This window comes from Rhinopithecus bieti, unplaced genomic scaffold (genome assembly GCF_001698545.2).
Source record: "Rhinopithecus bieti isolate Rb0 unplaced genomic scaffold, ASM169854v2 scaffold_52893, whole genome shotgun sequence".
NCBI lineage: Eukaryota > Metazoa > Chordata > Mammalia > Primates > Cercopithecidae > Rhinopithecus > Rhinopithecus bieti.
The window spans coordinates 179,036-201,595 of record NW_016820680.1 but is presented as its reverse complement, the minus strand read 5'-3'; the positions used below and the strand labels follow the sequence as shown (position 1 = coordinate 201,595).

Genomic DNA, 22,560 nt, shown 5'->3' with positions numbered 1-22,560 from the left:
CATTGAGAATCATTTTCCCCAATTATAAAATTTTCAAAATACAGCAAAATTAAAATAGCTATACACTGAACACCCAAATACTATTTGGTTTCTATGATTAAGATTTTATATTTGCTTTTGTCATGTTGTCATCTGTCCATTCTCCTGACCATCTATCAATGCATTTTTTAATGCATTTTGAGGTAAGTTGCAGGCATCAGTAAATTCCACCCCATTACTTCGGTTTGCATATCAGCAACTAGAGTTCAGGCTAGGCGCAGTGGCTCACGCCTGTGATCCCAGGACTCTAGGAGGCCAAGGCAAGTGGATCACTTGAGGCCAGGAGTTCAAGACCAGCCTGGGCAAGACGGTGAAACTCCATCTTTACTAAAAATACAAAAATTATTTTATGGTATGAATACACCACAATTTGTTTATTCATTCTCTTGTTGATAGATACCTGGGCTGTTTCCAGGTTTTGGCTATTGTAAGTAAAGCCGCTATAAACATTCTTCTACAAATCTTTTTGTGTGTATATATTATTCTATAAATCTTTTTGTGTGTATATATTTTCATATCTCATAGGTAGGTATATCCTTTCATATCTCACAGAAAGGAATGAAATTAATGGGTAATAGGATAGGTATATGTTCAGTTTTCTAAAAAACAGCCAGATTTTTTTCCAACACTGTAGTACATTTTAAACTCCCAACAACAAAGCATGAGAGTTCCAACTACTCCATATCGCTACCTACATTTGGTCTTTTAAATTTCAGCCTTTCTAGCGCCTGCAGGCTACTATCTTATTCTAGTTATAACTGGCATTTCTCCAGTGACAAACAATATCAAGCATTTTTTAATGTGCTTATTGGCAATTTGTACACCTTCCTTTGGGAAACGCCTTTTAAACTCTTGCTCATTCTCTAATGAGGTTGGTTGTCTTTTTAATTTTTCAATTGTAGTTCTTTATATATTCGGGATATATGTCCCTTGTCAGATAAACATTTTGCAAATATTTCTCCCTGTCTTTTAAAATTTATTTATTTCTATGTATTTATCTGAGACAGGGTCTCACTATGTTGCCAAAGCTGGAGTGTAGTGATGCAATCGCATCTCCCTGCAGTCTTGACCTCCTGGGCACCAATCCTCCCACCCTCAGCCTCCCGAGTAGCTGGGACTGCAGGTGTGTGCCACCATGCCTAATTTTTGGATTTTTAATAGAGACCATTTTAATAGAGACCATTGCTCCCCAGGCTGGTATTGAACTCATGGGCTCAAGCAATGCATCTGCCTCAGCCTCCCAAAGTGCTGAGATTACAGGTGTGAGCCACCACACCTGGCCTTCAAGTGATCCTTCCACCTCAGCCTCTCACGTAGCTGGGACCACAGGCATGTGCCACCATGCCCAGCTAATTAAATTTTTTTTTTTTTGCAGAGACAAGGTCTCCCTATGTTGCCCCGGGTGGTCTTGAACTCCTAGACTCCAGTGATCAATCTGCTTTGGCCTCCCAAAGTGCTGGGATAACAGGCATGAGCCACTGCGCCTGGCATTCCTGTCTTCAGCTTGCCTATTTTCCAAATACTTGTCCTTCCGTCCTTATGAGTTTTAAAAACTCATAAATACTTGTACTTCCGTCACAAGTATTTATAAAGATGTCCTAGGAAATCTTTGTCAACTCCTAAGCTACAAAGATGTTTTCCTCTAGAAGCTTAGTTTTGCTTTTCAGTTAGAATTTAGAATTATTTTCTATGTATAGTATGTGGGAAGGGGCGATTTTTTTTTAAGCCCACATGGAAATCCAGTTTTGCCAACACCATTTGTTGAAAAGACACTTCTTTTCCCTTGTATTGCTCTGGCACTTTTGTTGAAAATCAAATGCCTGTATAAACATGGGTCTGTTTCTGGGTTTACTACTTGGTTCCACTGATCAATTTGACTGTTATGTCAGTATCGCACTGTATTCATTTCATTTCCTTGAGCTGCTGTGACAAAGAACTACAAACCAGGTGGCTTAAAACAACAAAAATGTATTATCTCACAGTCTGGAGACTAGAAATCTGAAACCAACTTGTTTGTAATATCACACTCCCTCTGAAGGCTCTAAGGCTCTTCCTGGCCTCTTCCTAGCTTCTGGTGGCTTCTAGCAATTCTTGGGGTTCCTTGGCATTCAGATACATCACTCCAATCTCTAACTCCATCATCATATAAGCGTTTTCCCTCACTGTCTTTGTCTCTGTGTCCTTTCCTTCTCTCATAAGGACACCAGTCATTGATTTAGGGTACACCATAATCCAGTGTGGCCTCATCTTAACCAGTTACATCTGCAAAGACTATTTCCAAATAAAGCCACATCCTGAGAGTCCAGGTTGACATTAATTTTGGGGGACACTATTCAACTCACTACACATACTGTGTTGGTTACTGTAGTCTTATCATAAGTATTCAAAGCAATTCATGTAAGTCTGTAAACTCTGCCCTTCTTATTTACAATTTTTTTTTGTAAATAAGAGTCCTTTGTGTTTCCACATAAATTTTAGGGAGCAGCTTTGCATTTTCTACAAAATGCCAGCTTGGTATTATGATTGGAACTGCATATAGGGAAAACTGATATCTTTTTTTTTTTTTTGAGATGGAGTTTCACTCTTGTTGCCCAGGCTGGACTGCAATGGTGTGAACTCGGCTCACCGCAACCTCTGCCTCCTGGGTTCGAGTGATTCTCCTGCCTCAGCCTCCTGACTAGCTGGGATTACAGGTGCCCACAACCATGTCTGGCTAATTTTTTTTTGTAGTTTTAGTAAAGATGGGGTTTCACCATGTTGGCCAGGCTGGTCTTGAACTCCTGTCCTCAAGTGATCCACCCACCGCAGCCTCCCAAAGTGCTGGATTACAAGCGTGAGCCACTGCACCCGGTGGAGAACTGACATTTTAACCACACTGAGTCATCCGGTCCATGAGCATGTCAGATATTCTTTTATTCAAGTTTTCTTCAATTTCTCTCAGCAATGTTTTATGATCTTCAAGATACTGGTCTTACACATTTTTTGTTAAATTTATTTCTAAGTATTTTATGGGTTTTAGTGCTATTTTTAATGAAATTTTTAAAATTTCATTTACTGCAGGTATATAAAAAATAATGATTTTTGTATACTAACCTTATGTCTTGCTAAATAAATTAGTTCTAATAGTTATTTTCTAGGTTCCTTGGGTTTTTCTGCATAAACAAACACTGTCAACTACAAACAGAAACAGTTTTACTTCTTCCTTTCTGATTTTCAAACATTTTACTTCTTTTTCTTGCCTTACTGCATTGGCTAGGACTTCCAGTACAATGTACTCTTTATCAGATTGAGGACACAGTTGTTAACAGTTTTTTGTTGTTGTTGTTGTTTTCTAGAGACAGTTGCTTTTTTGCCTAGGCTGGCGTGCAGTGATGCGATCTTGGCTCACTGCAACCTCTGCCTCCCAGGTTTAAGCAATTCTCCTGCCTCAGCCTCCCGAGTAGCTGGGACTACAGGTGCATGCTACCACACCCAGCTAATTTTTGCAGTTTTAGTAGAGATGAAGTTTTACTACGTTGGCTAGGCTGGTCTCGAACTCCTAACCTCAGGTGATCTGCCCGCCTCGACCTCCCGGAGTGTTAAGATTACAGGCATGAGCCATCACTCCCAGCCTGCTAATAGTTTTATACTCTGAATGGTTACTAAATTTTGTCAAGTGCTTATTCTGCATCTATCACAATAATCACACAGCTTTCAAAATATAAATCCAATCCTGCATTTCTGAGATAAACTCTGCTTAGTAATGATGTATTATCCTTTTTACATATTTCTGGATTTCATTTGCTAATATTTTATAAAATCTTTGTCACATACTATTATCAGAGGTATATATATGGCTTTATAAATGAGTTGGAAAGTGCTCCTGCCTCCTCTCTTCTTTGAGTTTCTGTGAACTTAGTATTACATCTTCCTTAAATGTTTGAGAGAATTGATCAGTGAAAACATCTTGGTCCACACAGTAACCAATGTTTAATTAGGCATATTTTACCAGGTATTAATTCTTTGTCTCTCATATATGTTAAAACAGTCTCCCCTGTCTTGTCATGAAACCACTAGTTTTACTATTTTTATTTTTTAATACCTACAATATAGTATACTTGAGCCCCTTTTTCAGTTTTATCTTTATCCTTTCTGTTGCTTGTTTGCTACTCTCCAGTGATACTTAACTATATACTATGATCAAATCACAACCTTTTGAACCCACTTTCTTACTTATGAAATGAAAATATCTTGCAGAGATGTGGTCAGAATTATAAGCTTTTCAACAAATAACAGCTAGTATTATAATGATGATGCATTATTTTACCCTCTGCCTTGTTTAACATTTTATTACCATTAAACCACAGATTATGCTTCAGGACTTAGTTCACATCTCCCTGGGAAGCCTTCACTGATTGCCTGACTGCCCCTTACTCTGTGACTCTAGAGCCAAAAGTACATACTTGTATTAGAACACTTACTGTGGTTATTACAATTATTTATCTGCATTTTCTGTCCTCTAATCTGTGAAACACAAAAAAATTTAAACATCTTGTGAACCCCAGTACTAAGCATAGTATTTAGTGCTCATTATTTGCTGAATAAAGAGTTGATAAAATCAAAAACATTGCATACTATCTTCAAAGTATCCTTCCAAGATAGAAACGACAAGGGCATCTAGAGAGACTAAAGCTCCAAGAAATAAGCAATTTGCCCACATTCAAAAACTTAGTGGTGGCTGGGGGCGGTGGCTCACACCTATAATCCCAACACTTTGGGAGGCCAAAGCAGGTGGATGACTTGAGGTCAAGAGTTCGAGACCAGCCTGGCCATCTCTACTAAAAATACAAAAATTAGCTGAGCATGGGGGCCCACACCTGTAGTCCCAGCTATTCGAGTGGCTGAGGCATGAGAATCGCTTCAGCTGGGGAGGCAGAGGTTGCATCACGCCACTGCGCCTCCAGCCTGGGTGACAGAGCAAGATTCTGTCTCAAAAACAAAAAACAAAAAAACACTGGGACAAGATGCCAGAGCTTTTCTTCCCAGGTTCACGAGGAAGGCTATAAAAGAAGTACCGGCCAAGAAAGTGGAAGACTAGTTATAGGCCTAGATCTGCATTTACTCTCATATTGACCATGGAAAAAATCCCTAAATTCTTTATTTCCTCATCTATAGTAAGGATAATTCTACTATAACTTTAACTTACAGAGTTATGAAAGCTCTCAGATATAACAGTGTTATGAATTCTAAAGCTCCATATACAAAGTATTAATATCTAATGGGCCAGTAATTCACAAACTTTCTGGAGCCTCTTTCTTCTTTTATCACCCCCATATCAATTAATTGCCAAGTCCTATATTGATTGATCCAGCAGGATCTCACATATTTATTACCTCATCTTAATCACTACTAAACTACCCTCAGCCCCTCATCCAGTCTCATCAAGATTACTACAATAATCTAACTGTTGCCCTGCTGATAGACCACCTTCAGTTTCTGCCCAAGTAGACTCTGATGTGCTTCTGCTCCATTTCAAAGCTTTCAATGGCTTTCTGCTGCCTTTTCAATACAGAACAAATCCCCTGAACTAACAGTCAAGTTCCCTTACCCTAGATTCTTATCTAGTCTCATTCAGCGCGTAACACACACACACACACACACACACACACACACACACACACACACAAACTCTACCTTCTGTGTAGCCTATATACTAGGAAACTCATAAATTCATTCTTCTATAGCATCTGTTTGTGCTGCTACAGATACAATCCTGGAATATCTTTCCTCCTTAACTTCAAAACGTATCCAACCTTTTGATCTTGCTCAAACAATAGCCTGCTTCAAGTCTATCCAAACTTACTCTCCAGCTAAAAAGTAATTCTCCCTCTTGTAATTTATTTGTACTTTTTTTCACAAGACACTTAAGACTTTATGCTTTCTGTTGTTATTTATGAATGTGCCTTCTAGCTCTTACTAGAAGCTCCTTTAAGACAAGATTTATGATTGATTCACCATTCCTACAACAGAGGTGTTCATATGTAACACTGTCAATAAAAATATGTTAAATTAACTGACACTTTCGATCTGGGTTAAGTGATTTTACAAAGCTCATCCTCCTCCTCTCCATCACCTTTCAGAATCTCTATTACTTAGCAAAAATATTATAGTTTTGTTTTGTGTAAGCTGATTAAACTGTCTATAGGTTAACTTTTCTATACTGGAACTACCTCTAAGTTTTCCCAAGTCTAAAACACAGGCTTACATTTCAAAAATTAAAAGTCCAAAAAAATTAAATGTTAGCGGAAAAACAATCATACTACTAAATTACGTAAGGGTTAAAAAATCAACTGGAGAAGGTGAAAGTTTCTAACATTTATCTGTGCACGACTCAGGCTGACACTTTGAAGAGAATAATGTGACAGCTTACAAGAAAACAGACTTACTCATTCCCCTTAATTTCTGAAGGCTCATGAAAGTCTGACAGGCCAGCCACAGGGTGATCTCTCATGTGTATCGCCCATGACAATTATGGCTTCAATAAAAACTCCATTTTTAATAAACTCCAATTGGTTTTCAGGAAATAGCCAGGCTAACATGTTCATATTTAAGAAGGCATATTTCACCAATTAGCAGCTAACTAGTTGACAGACCTAAATAAGACTGTACATGGAGAGGTACACAATCAATGTGGTAGCAGAGGGGAAGGTGATGTAAAAGGCTGAGTCCAGGAGTCAGCTGTGGTGACACATACGAAGGGCTGTGCTGAGGATCACCTTGCCCCTCCACTTTCTTTTGGTTTGGTTTTCCTCTTCAAACAGCTATTAAGAGTCTCCCTATGAATTTTCAAAGTGTTTATGACTCAAATCTGGGAAATGCTGATAACAATCACAGCTCATTATAAGCATTTGAAATTATTTGCCCTAATGATAGATAAATGAGATATACCGAGTTTTTAAAGTATCCTGTAATTCACACTGGAAATAACCAGAGGTTGTCCTTATATTAATTTAACAGTTGTTTAATATCAAATAATCGGGCTGCTATACACTTTGTTTCCTCCCCATCAAGAATTGCCAGCAGAAGGGGGAAAAGAGGAAAAGAAGTGCTAAGCGATGAAATCTCCTTTCATTCTTAGTCTCTACTCCTAGGCCCAGCTCTTATCAGCTAGTGTGGGACAAAGGAGGAGGAATGAAGGGAGAAAGAGTCCTCCTGCCAATCCTCACCACAAACCTACTTCCAATCTCTCCTAAGCACTGGTGTTTTTCTAATGACAGAACTCTGCATTAGTTTTTCACTTCAGAAAACAAGCCATCAGAGGCTTAAAATTCACAGGCTTTCTGGATGTGGTGGAAATTTCACCATCATGACTCCTAATTCCAAATAATTAACAACTAGTCTGGGAACACAATCAGTTTAGGAAGAATATCTTCATCCAATTCTTGAAACAAAATATGCCTCTAATCAAAAACAGTCACACTATTTTCCTACACAAACTTCATTAAACACGAAGAACAGAATTGTGTAGGTTTATAAAACATGAAGGAAGCTCTTCTTTAAACAGTATTTATCTCACAATCATTATCTATTTTCATGCTAATAATAAACAGCAGAATTCTTACCTTAGGAAAGACCAAACATAAAAATACACCCTCATTATCCTATGCCTCCAAAGAATTTACTTCTCAGTACTACTATGGTAAATGATTATTCCTTAGGAAATAAACCCACACTGGCACAAGACACTCTGACAGGTCTTTCCTATCTCTCACTTCTATTACTGTATGACTACAAGGCCATATCCATCAATCACTTTTGTAAACACCACCAAACCACATTGCTATTATGTCCAAGCCAATGGATACTTTCAATACCATATAGTCACACTATTATCCATCTTTATAGACAGGCAATCAAACTCAACATGACAAAATTTCAGAGAAACAGCTAATGGTGACATAAGTTTTCTAGCCCTAGAAGTAAAATGGATGTAATTTGTCCAAGAAATACAGAAGAGCAATAACTTCAATTTTTTTTTATAGTTTATACTTTTAAATAATTAGCAGGTTTTTTGAACTCTAAGAAGTACTTTGAAAATACTTATTTTAAGTAATATTTTTTTTAAGAGATGGGGGTCTCACTTTGTCACCCAGGCTGGAGTGCACTGGTGCGATCATAGCTCACTGCTGCCCCGAACTCCTGGGCTCAAGGGATCCTCCTGCCCCGGCCTCCCAAGTAGCTGGGACTACAGATGTACGCTACTACACCCAGCTAATTTTTAAAAAAATTTTTGTAGCGATGGGGTCTCACCATCTTGCCCAGGCTGGTCTTGCACTCCTGGGTTCAAGCGATCATCCCACATCAACCTCCCCAAGTGCTAGAATTACAAGCATGAACCACCAAGCCCAGACTTAAGGAATTTTTAAGGTAGTTCAACGACAGCTTAGCACACTCACAGTATTATAAAATGTGCCACGCAAATCAAGTAACGTGCATACATACATATTATAGTGCTTAATTCTTAATTTAATTATTAAATTATCCAGTATGAAATAATAATATTATAGTCTGAACTTCACTCTTATTAAGGATGAAACAAAACTAATTTTCCTAAAAGGCTTGAGGGCACTCTGTGGAGAAAGAACAAAAATGCTAACACATTAGTAGTTAAAACAAATGCTATTACAATGAAAAGATCTTTTTAAAACATGGACAAGTTCTACTCAACAACTCAATTATTTGAAGTAATATCCAATTTAAAAAAATTCAGGCCGGGCACAGTGGCTTACGCCTGTAATCCCAGCACTTTGGGAGGCCACGGCAGGCGGATCACAAGATCAGGAGATCAAGACCATCCTGGCTAACACGGTGAAACCCCGTCTCTAATTAAAAAAAAAAAAAATACAAAAAATTAGCTGGGTGTGGCGGCGGGCGCCTGTAGTCCCAGCTACTCGGGAGACTGAGGCAGGAGAATGGTGTCGACCTGGGAGGCAGAGCTTGCAGTGAGCAGAGACCGTGCGCCACTGCACTCCAGTCTGGGCGAGACAGCGAGACTCCGTCTCAAAAGAAAAAAAAAAAAAAATCAAAACACAGTCAAAGAATGTTGAGAAATCTCAGAAGTTCCCTGTAAGCAGGCCTCCATGTAGAAAGATAATGTCAGACGCAGAAGGATCCTTAGGGATGACCTAGTACATTGCTATCCAATCTAACTTTCTGCAGTGATGAAAATGTTCTATCTGTGCTGTCCAGGATGGCAGCCACCAGCCACATGTGGCATTTGAAATGTGGCTACTGTGACTCAAATTTTATTTGAGTCTGCATTTTAAATTTTATTTCATTTTAATTAATTTCTATTTAAATAGCTATATATTGATAGTAGCTACTGTTTGGACTCCATAGATGTAGTCTTTCTTGCTATACCACTCCAATGAAACAGTCACCAGGGCAACCAAAAGAAGATTCAAGGGTTTTCAGACATATGTAGATACAACTACAGATTACTAAATCTGTAGCTTTTTGTTTAGAGGTTTTAAAATACACCTAATTTTATTCAACTGCATCAGGCTACTTTTGGTAACCCCAATTCATTTTAAAAGAAGGATAAAAATGGTCAAATATTCCTCTTGAAATAATTTTGGTTTTATAGCCTATATAAAAATGAAGGCTTATGAGGACCGATGCGGCACGTAGTTACATCACATAAAACATTAAGAGGTCAGGTTCAATCTATCATCTGGTGCATTCATCCTCCTTTTGCATGTAGGGAATTAAAGAGGTAAATGGGCCCCTGAATTACAGAGCTCAGAAATCCAACAAAAAGAACAGCCTCTCCTTTCTACTGAATTCTAGTCATACGTTGCTACTTAGTCCAAACACATATTGAACACCCACTTTGTCCAGGGCATTAGATCGAGCACTGTGAAAAATAAATACCAAGACAAACAATACAAGGTGTCTGTCCTCTAGACACTTACTACTTTTTAGGGTAAAAATGCTACACAACCACTATAAAGCCTGGGCACAGTGGTTCATGCCTGTAATCTCAGCACTCTGGGAGGCCAAAGCAGGAGGATCACTTAAAGCCAAGAGTTTAAGACCAGCTTGGGCAACATAGTCTCACTCTGCCACCAGACTGGAGTGCAGTGGTATGATCTCAGCTCACTGCAACCTCCGCCTCCTGGGTTCAAGCGATTGTCCCACCTCAGCCTCCAGAGTAGCTGGAACTTACACGCCACTACACCCAGCTAATTTTTGTATTTTTAGTAGAGATGGGGTTTCGCCATGTTGGTCAGGATGGTCTTGATCTCTTGACCTCATGATCTGCCTGCCTCAGCCTCCCAAAGGGCTGGGATTACAGGCGTGAGCCACCGCGACCGGCCAAAAAAAATTTTTACTTAGGTAGATGTGGTGGTGTGGACCTATAGTCCCAGCTACTCCGGAAGCTGAGGTGGGAGGTTCTTGCTTAAGCCTAGGAATTTGAAGTTACAATGAGTCATGATCATGACACTGCACTCCAGCCTGGAGGACACAGTGAAACCCTGTCTCTGGAAAAAAAATAAATTAAAAAAGCTGTAATAAAGGTTATGCACACCAGCCTTACCTTTTCTCTCTTCCAATCACCAGTCACAAATGGTCAACTATCACCTTACACAAATAATTCCTAAATCTCTCAGTAAGTGATTGTGGTTCAAGGCCCACATTTCTGTGTGCTGGACTACTCTCCCTGAATATCCTGAACTCAGTTCAAGAAACATTAACTGTGCATCAGCCATGAGCTAGAAAATACTAAGACACCCTGGAGAAATTGGGCCTCACAAATATTCAGACATTTCATGGCTATATGATGCCTAACGTAACAAGCACATGGAGGTGTGCACAGGTACTACTGTGAGCACACAGAGGAGTTTTTAGTAGAAGCTGAGAGGACAAAAAAGGATACTCAGAGGAGATAAAAACTGAGCTGAGTCTTGAAGGCTGGATTAAGAAGCAAGCAAACACCATGACAGAGAACCACAAGTAATTTAGAGTCATTAGACCATCAGGTTTGGAACAGGAAACGTGGCATGAAATGATGCTGCAGAGGTGGACAGAAGCAAGGTCATGGAATGCCATAAATATCACCAATAGAGCTGAAAAGAGATGAAATGCCATGGAAGGTTTTAAGATCTATGCTTCAGAGAGCTCATTGTGTGTGAGCAGCATGAAGGATGGATTTGAAGGGACCAACTGCACACAGGGGTCGGCTAGGTGACTGTTACAATATACTAGCTGAGTCATGACAATGGTATGGAGGAGACAAGTATAACAGAAATAGAGGCGAGACTCAAGAAGTATTTAGGAAGTAAAATTATGATATCACACTATAAAATGAGGAAATGGTAGATCAGCAGAAAAAGGTGGCTGAGGCAGAACAGGGCAGCTAGGATGATGAACAAGTTCTGGCTTGAGTGAATGAATAGATAAATGGTGGAACCATTCACTGACAGAATTTGGAGAGTGGCCACAAGGCTAGTTTTAGGTACTTGTGGAATATCCAGGTGAATAAATCCAATAGTCAATTAGAAGCTGGCAGAGAGAAAGAGCAGAAGAAAAAAGATTTGCGCATAACCTGCATTAAGTGGTATTGAAAGTTCTCACTATGTTAAGTGCTAGGAATGTAACAAAGAACAAATCACAGCCTTGTACAGGGAAGCTTATAGAAGATGACTGTAAAATGTCAATTACAGAACTTTGAGTGGTAATGATGCATCAATGTAGGTTCATCAATTGTAGCAAATGCACTATTCTAGTGGGGGATGTTGACAATGGGGGAGGGTGTGCATGCCTGGGAGAGGGGGATATATGAGAAACCTGTGTATTTTGCTGTGAATCTAAAACTGCTCTAAAAAAAGAAAGTCTAGGTCGGGTGTGATAGCTCACGCCTGTAATCCCAGCACTTTGGGAGGCCCAATGCAGGGGGATCACACGAGGTCAGGGGTTTGAGACCAGCCTGGCCAACATGGCGAAACATCATCTCTACTAAAAATATAAAAATTAGCCAGGCAAGGTGGTACACGCCTGTAATACTCAGGAGGCTGAGGCAGGAGAATCGCTTGAACCCAGGAGGTGGAGGTTACAGTGAGCAGAGATTGTGCCACTGTACTCCAACCTGGAGACCGAGACGTCTCAGAAAAAAAAAAAAAAGTCAATTGCAGAAGTGATAGTCATGCTGAATACTAAAAGTCAAGCAAGCACTAACCAGGCAGCAAGGAAAGAGGGTCAAGGCCAGAAAAGATACAGTGACATATGTATCCTAAAGTATAATTGTTTTAGACATGCTGCCCTTGAGGAATGGAGTAAGACTAGCTTTTCCTTTGAGATAACAAGAAAGAGAAACATGAAGTATGTTGAAACCCTTAAAATGAAGAAACTGAAAGAATTTACCTTTTAGATGTCCTCAAATCTCTACAAGAGGTATGAAGTAGGAGTAGACGGATAGTGGAATGTCAGTAAACATTAGAAAACAATGAAAAGGTTTGGAATCCTAGAGTAATGAGGAAATATGTAAAAGATGGCAACAGGAAACAAAGGCCTACTTGAGATTGAATAACATGAACTCTTAGCAAGGCCTATCAGTAAGATTCATTATTCCCTCTCTCTCTCCTTCCCTCTCTCCTCTCTCCCTTTATTTCTTCCTCCTTCTCTCCCTTCCCCATTACAACTGTGCTGTGCAAAGTGTGTTCCATGGAATACTTGCTACAAAGGAAGTCAAAAGCTGTTACACGGAAGCTGTTTATAAATAAGTTTGAAAAAAAAAAGGGTTTAATTAAATAAAGCCAAGCATGCTTCTTTACTGTAAGACTCCTCAGAGCTATTCCCAGAAGGAGGATATAATACGCAGTACATTCCCCCACCTTAACCATTAACCCTTTACTCATGAAGTGTCAATATTTGCATAATACAATCTAGGACACAGTGGACCAGAAGAAAAGGGATGAAAGCAGTGGACACTGAAAAAACAGAAAGCACAGTAGGAATAAGGGAATAGACAATTAGGAGGCTGTGGTGGGAGAAGAATTATGAGTTCATGACTTCAGAGAAGGAGCTGGCTCAGGGGATAACCAGGTCCAAGCACTGGTCATTTGTGGTCACATGAGTTAATAAAGTAGAAGGTCTCACACTCAGACTTGGGTCTGACTAGTAAATGGTTCATCAACATGAATATCAACTGAAACGAAGTTGCCCAAGGTGATGCCAAGTAACAGGAGAGTGGAAAAGAGGTGTCAAAGATGGGCAGATAACAAGAATGGGAAGAGGGAGTACAACCAGATGGCAAAGGATTCAAAGGAACGAAGACTGCTGGAAGCTGGTAGGTGCTCTCTCCCTGAGACTGTGCTGTTGCCGCCTTTTTTCTTTTTTTTTTCCCAGAAGAAACAGGGGTTCACCATGTTGGTCAGGCTGGTCTCAAACTCCTGACCTCAAGTGATCTGTCTGCCTCAGCCTCCCAAAGTATTGGGATTACAGGCGTGAGCCACATGCCCAGCCATGTGGTTCTAAATGATGCCAGATCTAAGGCTATGGGCCATTAAGGCCACCTTTTGCTAGAAGGTTTTCCTCTTCTTTCTACCTTTAATTCAAGTCTTTGAACTTCTCAGGCCTCCCTAGCTTTACTCAATTAGTTTTTACAATGAATCTTCCCCTTTCCCTAGCCATTTTCAACTGACCTAATGTTTGGGTAGTATGTTTAATCTGATTCAGCTTCTTTCCTAGGTGCCATGTCAAAGACCGACTCTGATGGCATGTGCCACGGTCCATAGATAAAGTGAGATGTCACTTAGTTACTTAAACTCCCTAAACCTTGGTTTTCCATTCTTCATTTGTAAAACAGAAATATTAATAGCATCTAACTCATGAGGTGGTTGTTAGAATTAAATCAGATAAAGCATACTGCTGACCCTATAGCTGGTACATAGAAAACTCTCAGTAATAAGCACTACCACCTCCATTGCCACAGATAACCAAATAAGATGAAAACACAAAAGAGATATCTACAGGGAGGATCTTGTAGAAGGGGTGAGTCTGAAATGAGACAGACCTATGCCTGCAACAGATAAAAGTGTCCAAGAGAAGTGATGCTGGAAAAGTCTGCAACTTAAGCAGCAGGCATGGAAGAAGGAAAGGATTACAAAGGGAGACAGGAGCCAACTATCAGGAAAGAGGCTATGCATATGGTTACTTAAGGCAGTGAACAGTTCCAGCATTACACTCCCAGTGGATGCCCTTTGTTTATCTTAGAGCTAGGCTTCTCAGGACTGAGGCAGATTAGACCAAGAGCAAGACTTCAACATATACCACTTTGGAGTTCATTTGAAAATATTCCATATTTCACTATGCTGGAAATGGCCCTTGTTGCAGAAAATGTCTTTTTATAATGCTTTTCATGTAATCAAAGAGCATTTGTGGCAACATGGTACTATGTCACTCAGCTTACCAAAAACTTCTTTAACACACTATAAAGAAAAATTATTTAGCTAGCTTAGAATCTGACAGACCCTTGTACTTAATCGTTACCTGTCGTTATCATCACAATAAATCGAGGATGAGTATTTTTCTCTACTAGTACTAATAGTAAATAAGGAGAAAGACCACTGGCTCAGTCTTTGGTAAACCATAGCACCAACAGCACCCCCTCATATAAAAGGACCAATGGATCTATTTAGTCTTTGATGACCAAGTTTACCGCTTGTTTAAATAGGCTACACACTGAAACAGTACATAAATTTGAAAAACAAATCTAACATCCTGTTTTCATTTACTCATTATTTCTACCTTCAGATAAAAATACTATAATAGTCCTTCCAGGGTTAAATATGAAATGTTACTTGTAGATAAAATGTTTGAAGCATACTCAAAAGACTACAGAATTTATTTTGATGAGTAGGAACATAAGAAGAATAAATGTAAATTAATTTAACAGGAATTATAAATCAAGGCATCATGTTGAACTGTGTTAATAAAATACAAACAAAACACAACAAAACCCAAAACACTTCAGAGCTAGCTGATAAAGAGAGACACAAATCACCGGCAAGATTAAAACATAAAATTATTTTCACTCCTCTAACAGTAGATTTTTGGATAATGAAATCAACACCACAGCAACATTTAAAAGGAATAACTTCTACTGCTATTTGATCCAAATGAAGGGTTAGAGTTATAGGACAAACTAAGTACTAGCTTAATTTAATTATTAGAATGTAAGAGAAAGTCTACTGAATGAATTTTCACTTTTGAGTATCTGTAACTTCTAACCGCTTTGTCCTACCACATAAATACAATTCAGATAGTGTTTTGCAAAAACAAAATAACAACTCTAACTTCATCAGTGATCTAGTGCATAGAGTGCTCAACTAAGACTGATATTCCATGGTAACTAAGTTTATAAAAGCAAAGTGCCTATTTCCAATTGGAGTAATCTGTCCTTTGGGATACGCACTATTTAGATATCATAAATATCAGACTCTCAACATATGTCCCAATTCAAAAGCACACATTAACCAAATCAGGGAGAGAAATTCCACATATTCCATACAAATCTAAAAGTCACAATTCATCTGTTTCAATATTTTAGTGACTCTGATTAGCTCTCTTTTGGCTACTATAGTTCTTATGAATTAAATTGAGCTGTAAAGTAATGCAGACCTTATGATTCCAGAGACTGTGAGTCACCAAGGGAAGAGGTCCAAAAAGGTTAAATTTCCACTGAACTCCAAATCAGAGGTTCGAAAGCTAGAGAGATAAAGACATTAGCTGTAGTCTTATGAAACATTCAAGGCTGCTTTCATTTGATTAGGAGTTTGGTACAGGCTCTTTGTGACAAATATAACAAAGACATTTCATATTTTTTAAGCTTTGAAGAAAATCCCAGAAAACAGATTATCTATGAAGAATGTTAAATCAATCTAAGTAATAATGTGTTTATATACATTCAGAAACTTACTTCAGTGTTATCAAAAAAACCAAACCAAAACAAAACAAAAAATGACCACCAAAAAGCTATCACGGAAGGAGGCCACATTCCTTCAGTTACTGAAAAACGAAATCTGTTGTGATTTAAAATGGTAGTTATAACAATTTACTGCCTTAGGTAAGCTTTTCCCAAACTATTCTAAAGAGCACTAACCCTCCATGAAATGTTTATAGATAGTCTGGGGATAAAGGGGTGGAGAGAGGAGGAATGAAGAGAGTAGAAAGAAAAATCCTGTAACAATATTTTTGTTCTAAAATTTTAATACACAAAAATACTGAGTATATTTGATACAGTTATAATTACCTTGAGATAAGCTACTCATAATAGCATGCCACACCTCAGAAAGCCAGGATGTCCACAGTATACCACATATGCATGAATGCATTGATGCTCAAGTGATGCATAAACATACAACTATTGTGTTTTACGTTATTGAATCATAGCTGATTTGTGCTATAATTTTTGCCTAATAACTTCAACATATATTTTAACTTTTTATTACATAATAGACATAAATCAAAACTTAATTTCTTCCAGCCATTACTCTGTGTATGTGAAATAACTTTTTTTGTAATCTGTTTTAATACAAGTTTATGTTCCTTCTTCTGAGTTTCTACTGATGCTCTGCCAATACATTATAATTTTTAAAGTTTTCCATAATCACAAGTTCAAAAACTGTTACTTTAGTTAAACACAGGTATAATAATACATCCCTCAATTTTGGAGACAATGAATTATGTTGTACCTGTTTTTAAAATTTTCCTTTCTCTTTCTGCCAACTTGGAGCCTGTGGAGGCCTGCTGGGAACAGGACTTCTAAAAAGCAAGTATGTCTGGAAGGCTGTGGTCCAAGGCCATTTTGCTGAGTATAAGTGGGGTCTCCAGAACCAAAGAGAGCACACAGCTCTTTTTAAAATTGAAGGTGTTTATGCCCAAAATGAAACAGAATTCTATTTGGGCATAAGATGTGCTTATGTATACAAAGCAAAGAACAACAAAGTGACTCCTGGTGGCAAACCAAACAAAACCAGAATAATCTATGGAAAGGTAACTTGGTGCCAGGGAAACAGTGGCATGGTTCACACCAAATTCTGAAGCAATCTTCCTGCTAAGGCCATTGGACACAGAATCTGTGTGATGCTGTACCCCTCAAGGATTTAAACTAATGAAAAGTAAATAAGTAAAAGTGGATTTGTGCTCTTGAAAAAAAAAAAAACTAAAAAAAATTTAAATGACAGAGAGTTCTGAAGAAAAAGATAGCTTAGACATAAAATGATGAATTTATTTTGCATCATTCAAAACTCAATATTATGTCCCATTTACCTTTTAAATTAGGTAGCACATAAACAAAAATGCAAGTTCAATACTAATAGAATTACACACTCTTATTTACAGTGATAGAGGCTTTAAACAGTCTTTCTCTACAAGTCATAGGACAAGAGCTGATAGGAGAATGCATAGTCAATATTTTAATAACTATAGCAAACACAAAAGATGCAGAATTTCTAAGTTGCAATAATCTATTTTGTATGTATGATTTGAAGTAAAGACTTTATGCTGTATATGTATATTTAAATTGTGGTTTACAAACAGAAATATATTACTAGCCTCATCACAGCAACAAAATCATTCTAAAGTCTAGGTTTTCCATTTTTTACTTTTAAATGTCCTCTCATTCCTGTACTCCTATCTCTCACTCTCCACCTTTACCAGCCACAGATGCAAAAAACAAAAGCAAAACCAAAACCACTCATTTTGTTATTTATGACAGCCTTCATGGAAAAACCAATGGAAGGATGAAACAAAAGGCATATACATTTCTATCTTTTCAATTCCAGACATAAAACTCAACACAGAAAGGAAGATGAAATAGTCACTAAAATCCTTAGGCTTCCTTTCAACAATTAATCCATTTTCTTAAGAAGTTTGTTACATAAATCAATTGCAGATTTAAAGCTCTTTATATTAGTTTAACATTTTATACTTATTGTGAAATATTCAAAAGTATATAAAATATATATGTATAGTCTAATGAATAAATATAAAGCAAACATCCAAGTCCAGATAGAAGCCAACATCACAGAAATAGAAGAAAAACCCTTAAAAATATATCCCCCATGCTCTTCTTCAGTTACTACAGCTTTAATGTAAATTTCACAAGTTAATATACTACGAATGAAATGAAACAGTGCCACAGGTGTTGTAAAAGAGGAGTATTTGGCTGGGCACTGTGGCTCATGCCTGTAATCCCAGCACTTTGGGAGGCCAAGGTGGGTGGATCACCTGAGGTCAGGAGTTCGAGCCCAGCTTTACCAATATGGTGAAACCCCATCTCTACCAAAAATACAAAAATTAGCCTGGCGTGGTGGCAGGTGCCTGTAATCCCAGCTACTCAGGAGGCTGAGGGGGTAGAGTAACTTAAATCTGAGATGCAGAGGTTGCAGTGGGCCGAGATTGTGCCACTCCACTCCAGCCTGAGTGACAGACGGAGACTCTGTCTCAAAACAAAAGAGAGAAGTATTTAAAAATTCCTCCAAGATGCATTGATAGAGGCCTTTTCTAACATATAGAACATTTTGTTCAACTTTCCAGTGAAAAATGCCAGGAGTAAGTATATTGATTCATTTAGAATATAAATGACAGAAGTGTTTGAATTTAATTTTGTGGAACACCACACAGGAGGGCCATAAAACACAGATTGTGTGTTTGTAGCACTTCCAGCAGCTGGCAGTGAGGAAGACCAATATCACCCCTGAAGATGCAGAAAATGCTAAATACCAGCCATTTTGACTCAGTAGCACCTAAATATATAAATATAAATAACAAATTAACAGATTGCTCTCTGTGATCTTTGCTGGTTTCTAAAAAAATAACAAAAGCTGAGGTAATACTCCTTACTTCCATTCCAGTAGAGGTGCTCACACACCAGGGTGGGCTTCTGGGCCCCTTACCTCTAGTGCTAGAGACCAGAATGTAGGTAATTACAGTACCATGGCTTCACAATGACTGTTGATATGAACTCCTCTTGTTGTAAGGTAGTTTGGGTTACAAAATCCTTTACTTACTGAATTAATCAAAGAAAGGTTTTAAGGAGATAAATATCAACAGCCTCAAAATAAACCTAACTGCAAAATATTAATCTTAATACGATGTGAAATTTAATTATTTTCCTTAATAAAACAAGCCACTCGGAGTTCAATGTCACATTTAAGTAAAGAATTTCCAAATTCTGACTGAGAGCAGCCACTCACACCTGTAATCCCAACACTTTGGGAGGCCGAGGTGTGCAGATCGCTTGAAGTCAGGAGTTCAAGACCAGCCTGGCCAATATAGTGAAACCCTGTCTCTACCAAAAATCCAAAAATTAGCCGGGCATGGTGGTGCGTGCCTGTAGTCCCAGCTACTCAGGAGGCTGAGGCATGAGAATTGCTTGAATCTGGGAGGCGGAGGTTACAGTGAGCCGAGATCATGCCACTGTACTCCAGCCTGGGCGACAGAGTGAGACATTGTCTCAAAACAACAAAAAATTAAAAAATTAAAACTGAAAAAAAATTGCCAAACCCTGCTAATAAAAAATGTTTAAGAACCCTTAGTTTAAGGCCGAGTATGGTAGCTCCTGCCTGTAATCCCAGCACTTTGGGAGGCTGAGGAGGGGGGATCACGAGGTCAAGAGATTGAGACCATCATGGCCAACATGGTGAAACCCCATCTCTAATAAAAATACAAAAAACTAGCTGGGCATGGTGGCGCATGTCTGTAGTCCCAGCTACTTGGGAGGCTGAGGTAGGCGAATGGCTTGAACCCAGGAGGGGGAAGTTCTAGTGAGCCGAGATTATGCCACTGCATTCCAGTCTGGTGACAGAGCTAGAATCCATCTCAAAAAAAAAAAAAAAAAAAAAAAACCCTTTATAGGCCAGGCAGAGTGGCTCATGCCTATAATCCCAGCACTTTGGGAGGCTGAGGAATGAAGATTGCTTGAGTCCAAGAGTTCAAGACCAGCCTGGGTAACAATGGTGAAAATTGTCTCTACAAAAATCTGTATAAAGACAATTTTGGGTAACAATCTGGGTAACAATGGTGAAAAATCTGTCTCTACAAAAAAATACAAAAAACTAGCCAGGTGTGGTAGCACATGCCTGTAGTCCCAGCTACACGAGAGGCTAAAGTGGGAGGATGTATATAGCCCGGGAGGTTGAGGCTGCAGTAAGCTGTGACAGCACCACTGCACTATAGCCTGGCTTTAAATTAAAAAAAAAAAAAGAACCCTTTATAAACAAGCCTTCCTACTGCAGAACAAGACACTGAAAATGCAAATCAAATATAATTAATTTGTTTCCCTTGCACTAAAAACCTTTGCTTCCACCAATCCCACCTACATATATGTCTGACACTTACTTCTCACTAACCACTGCAAGCATCGGCAATGTTGTCCCTGTGGGTCATGACTTGGTAAAGTACTAGAATAATATCTGGAGATTTGATGGATAGAAAAATACACAAGTGTATTAAACATCCAAGGTATTTTGTTAAGTACACAATAATGACAGAATAGCAAACAATCACAGGGAAAACCACCTTCAAATCTCTAGATAGGCTTTATACAAATTTCCTCAAATCTCTAACAAACACAGGAGTGGATGAGCAGACAATTTATTAATTTGATGGAATACTGCTGCAACCATTAAGGCTAAACATTATAAAGTTATATATCACAGAAGATTTTATAATATAGCATAAATTTTAAACATACATTTATATCTAGCTATAAGACATCATATATATATATGGGCAAAGACTTAAAGAATACAATAAGAAATGAATACTTAGTGTAGTTGTAGGGACTTCTCCAACCCTCCATATGTTTACAAAGTAAATGCAAATCAGAAGGTCTGGTTGGGAGCGGAGGCTCACGCCTATAATCCCAGCACTTTGGGAGGCCGAGGTGGGTGGATCACTTAAGGTCAGGAATTTGGGACCAGCCTCGCCAACATGGCGAAAACCCATCTCTATTAAAAATACAAAAATTAGCCGGGCAACGTGGCGGGCACCTGTAATCCCAGCTACTTGGGAGGTTGAGGCAAGAGAATTGCTTGAACCCACAAGGTGGAAATTGCAGTGAGCTGAGATTGTGCCGCTGCACTCCAGCCTGGGTGACAGATGAGACTCCATCTCATAAAAAAAAAATAAATAAGTATCAGAAGGTCGAAAATGCAAGGACTCTTCTCTCTAAAGAACTGTAAAACTATCATCAGCACCTGAGTAATCATCTCATATTTATGATCTACACTAAACACACCAAAACTTGCTATATATTACCCGTTTCAGGCATGTTTCTGGGCAAGGTCACCAGATAAAGGGGAAACAAGGTCCTGTCTGAGTATTCTGATTAAGAAGAGAGGAAAAAATGACTACTCCATAGCAAGGTGACAGAGGTATTGTAACCAATGGCATCTTTTACTGCCATCTCAAGGTATCAAATTATACATTACTTCTTACCCCAATTAACCACCATATCCAATTTAAGCCCAGAAAGTTACAATACAAATGTTATGTCCTGATAACTTAAGTGACAAGGATAATGATTATATCAATTTGATCTACTTTTCATTGCATCAGATATTACATTGCTGTAAAAGTGAAAAACATTTAGATTCAAGGATATCTGAGATATCCAATTTCCAGACACAAGGATAAGGCTTTCATTATTTACTTTATGTCTGCCTTGCAAAAGCCATACGGGTCAAAAGCTCAGTAAGATAATCCTGAAATTACTGGTACTACCTTGAAATGCAGAATTAGTTTGGATTCTATTAACATGATATAAGAATTGCCCTTAGCACCTAGGTTTGTTGCAGAAAGTAACAAATTAATCCTAAAACTCAGAGTGAAATGCAAAGAATCCAAAAATAGCCAAAACAAATTTGAAAAAAAAAACAAAGTTATAGGACACACACTTCCTGATTTTAAAACTTACCACAAAGCTATGGAACCAAGACTGTGTGGTACTGGCACAAGGATAGACACATAGATCAGTGGAGTAGAACTGAGAGGCCAGAAACAATCCTTACGTCAACTGATTTTGAAAAGGTGCCAACACAATTCAACAGGAGATAGAAGAGTCTTTCCAACAAATGGTGCTGGCACAACTTGTTATCCACATGCAAAATAATGAAGTTGAACTCCTACCTTACACCACATATGAAAATTAACTCAAAATGGATATCCACATGGAAAATAATAAAATTGGACCCCTAATTTACATCATACACAAAAATTAAATGGGCAATAGTCATAGTGTAAGAGCTAAAGCTATAAAATTCTTAGAAGAAACATAAATCTTCATGATCTTAGATTAGCTTCTTAAATATGATCCTGAAAACAGAAGAAAAAAAAAGATAAACTAGACTTCATCAAAATTAAAAATTTTTGAGCTTCAAAGTGTACCATCAAGAAAATGAAAAAGAAAGGAAAAAAAACACAAAATGGGAGAAAATATTTGAAAGTCATGTATCTGGTACGGAATCTGCATCTAAA

At 38.3% G+C, this 22,560-nt stretch overlaps 1 protein-coding gene and 1 pseudogene across 5 annotated transcripts in view; one reads left to right on the top strand and one right to left on the bottom strand.

The window, feature by feature from the left end:
* The window catches only part of PARG (poly(ADP-ribose) glycohydrolase), a 138,287-nt gene that overhangs the window by 81,287 nt on the left and 34,440 nt on the right, over positions 1-22,560 (bottom strand). The gene's annotated exons all lie outside the window — the stretch shown is intronic.
* LOC108520453 (60S ribosomal protein L35a pseudogene) lies at positions 16,856-17,187 on the top strand (annotated as a pseudogene).